Source organism: Salminus brasiliensis, chromosome 18 (genome assembly GCF_030463535.1).
Source record: "Salminus brasiliensis chromosome 18, fSalBra1.hap2, whole genome shotgun sequence".
NCBI lineage: Eukaryota > Metazoa > Chordata > Actinopteri > Characiformes > Bryconidae > Salminus > Salminus brasiliensis.
The window spans coordinates 14308730-14310128 of NC_132895.1; the positions used below are offsets into that span (position 1 = coordinate 14308730).

Here is a 1399-nt window from a genome sequence, read left to right on the forward strand (position 1 = left end):
GCCCTCGGAGCGACGGACTAGTCCGGTTAATTCTCTCCTCGAGACTACCATTTTTTATTGATTAATAAAATAGAATTTCATGAGTAATTAGCTTGATTCAGCAGCATACTGTCCACTCTTTTTTCTCATTAATTAAATATGAACGTTATGCAGGTCTGATTAGCACACTGGTTAGGGAACACTTGATGGGATTATTATCGACCAGGCACACTCGCGCGCATACGAATGTGCTTTTTAACAACAAAAAGGACGTATATCCTTCAAAGTGTTTTACTAACAGCAGATAAGATATTTAAAAAACCCGCAAGTAAACACGTACGCGTTAAGATGGTCGCTGTGAAGGAAACAGGCTGCAGCTGGTCTCCTTCTCTAGATCGAAGGTACCTGCTCCTCCTCCATGATGTGCTCGTCGCTGAAGCAATGTTCCACCCGCATTCAGGAATCCCCGCCCTCCTGCGCCGCTATTGGCTATTGAGACCTCGCCGTCTGCGCTATGATTGGCTAGTTTGTGATTGTAATCCAAGTAGATGGCGCTGAGTGATTTACTAGCCAATCATATGCAGCCTTGTCGGAAAACAGGTGGATTTACAAAAAAAAATCAAAGCAGGGAGGGCAGATCAGCTCAGTAGCATCGCAATGCAGCGAGAGGGGGTTGGATGCTTTTCTGCCGGGTGAAGCACCCGGCACTTGTATTGCTGGCCAGCACACCACCCGGCAAACTTCCCGGCTTCCCGGCAAACACCACCCTGCACATCCTAAAGCAGCTGGCACACAAACCGGCACACCTCCCGGCTGACAGGTGTTCAACTAGCATATCCGAAAGCAACATTCTAAAATAGCAGCCACACTATCCGGCACACCTTTAAACAGCCGACACACCAGCCGGCACATCCTAAAGCAGCTGGCACACAAACCGGCACACCTCCCGGCTGACAGGTGTTCAACTACCATATCCGAAAGCAACATTCTAAAATAGCAGCCACACTATCCGGCACACCTTTAAACAGCCGACACACCAGCCGGCACATCCTAAAGCAGCTGGCACACAAACCGGCACACCTCCCGGCTGACAGGTGTTCAACTAGCATATCCGAAAGCAACATTCTAAAATAGCAGCCACACTATCCGGCACACCTTTAAACAGCCGACACACCAGCCGGCACATCCTAAAGCAGCTGGCACACAAACCGGCACACCTCCCGGCTGACAGGTGTTCAACTACCATATCCGAAAGCAACATTCTAAAATAGCAGCCACACTATCCGGCACACCTTTAAACAGCCGACACACCAGCCGGCACATCCTAAAGCAGCTGGCACACAAACCGGCACACCTCCCGGCTGACAGGTGTTCAACTACCATATCTGAAAGCAACATTCTAAAATAGCAGCCACACTAT

At 49.3% G+C, this 1399-nt stretch overlaps 1 protein-coding gene across 1 annotated transcript in view; it reads right to left on the reverse strand.

The window, feature by feature from the left end:
* elmod1 (ELMO/CED-12 domain containing 1) overlaps positions 1-421 on the reverse strand; it is a 14004-nt gene extending 13583 nt beyond the window's left edge. Inside the window, exon 1 of the mRNA XM_072662022.1 lies at positions 320-421. The gene's annotated coding sequence lies outside the window, so the exon portion shown is untranslated. The remainder of the gene's footprint in view (positions 1-319) is intronic.
* Positions 422-1399: the final 978 nt, after the last annotated feature.